Source organism: Balaenoptera ricei, chromosome 2 (assembly GCF_028023285.1).
Source record: "Balaenoptera ricei isolate mBalRic1 chromosome 2, mBalRic1.hap2, whole genome shotgun sequence".
NCBI classification, from domain to species: Eukaryota; Metazoa; Chordata; class Mammalia; order Artiodactyla; family Balaenopteridae; genus Balaenoptera; species Balaenoptera ricei.
Window position 1 is genome coordinate 57,041,538 of NC_082640.1, and position 1,369 is coordinate 57,042,906.

Consider the following 1,369-nt stretch of genomic DNA (forward strand, 5'->3'; position numbering starts at 1 on the left):
TCCCCTACTATGATTCTCTTACTGTCGATTTCCACTTTTATAGCTGTTAGCATTCACCTTATGTATTGAGGTGCTCCTACGTTGGGCTCATGAATATTGACAATTGTTATATCTTCTTCTTGGATTGATCCCATGATCATTATGTAGTGTCCTTCTTTGTCTCTTTTAATAGTCATTTTTTTAAAGTCTCTTTTTTCTGATATGAGAATGCTACTCCAGCTTTCTTTTGATTTCCATTTGCATGGAATATCTTTTTCCATCCCCTCACATTCAGTCTGTATGTGTCACTAGGTCTGAAGTGGGTCTCTTGTAGACAGCATATATATGGGTCTTGTTTTTGTATCCATTCAGCCAGTCTGTGTCTTTTGGTGGGAGCATTTAATCCATTTCCATTCAAGGTAATTATCGATATGTATGTTCCTATTCCCATTTTCTTAAATGTTTTGGGTTTGTTATTGTAGGTGTTTTCCTTCTCTTGTGTTTCTTGCCTAGAGAAGTTCCTTTAGCATTTGTTGTAAAGCTGGTTTGGTGGTGCTGAACTCTCTCAGCTTTTGCTTGTCTGTAAAAGTTTTAATTTCTCCATCACATCTAAATGAGATCCTTGCTGGGTAGAGTCATCTTGGTTGTAGGTTTTTCCCCTTCATCAATTTAAATATTTCCTGCCACTCCCTTCTGGCTTGCAGAGTTTCTGCTGAAAGATCAGCTGTTAACCTTATGGGGATTCCCTTATATGTTATTTGTTTATTTTTCCCTAGCTGCTTTTAATATTTTTTCTTTGTATTTAATTTTTGATAGTTTGATTAATATGTGTCTTGTCGTGTTTCTCCTTGGATTTATTCTTTATGGGACTCTCTGTGCTTCCTGGAGTTGATTAACTATTTCCTTTCCCATATTAAGGAAGTTTCCAACTATAATCTCTTCAAATATTTTCTCAGTACCTTTCATTACTCTTCTTCTTCTGGGAAACCTATAATTCGAATGTTGTTGCATTTAATGTTGTCCCAGAAGTCTCTGAGGCTGTCCTGAATTCTTTTCAATCTTTTATCTTCATTCTGCTCTGCAGTAGTTATTTCCACTATTTTATCTTCCAGGTCACTTATCCGTTCTTCTGCCTCAGTTATTCTGCCATTGATCCCTTCTAGAGAATTTTTAATTTCATTTATTGTGGTGTTCATCATTGTTGTTTTGCTCTTTTTTTCTTCTATGTCCTTGTTAAACGTGTCTTTTATTTTCTCCATTCTATTTCTAAGATTTTGTATCATGTTTACTATCATTATTCTGAATTCTTTTTCAGGTAGACTGCTTATTTCCTTTTCATTTGTTTGGTGTGGTGGGTTTTTACCTTGCTCCTTCATCTGCTGTGTGTTTT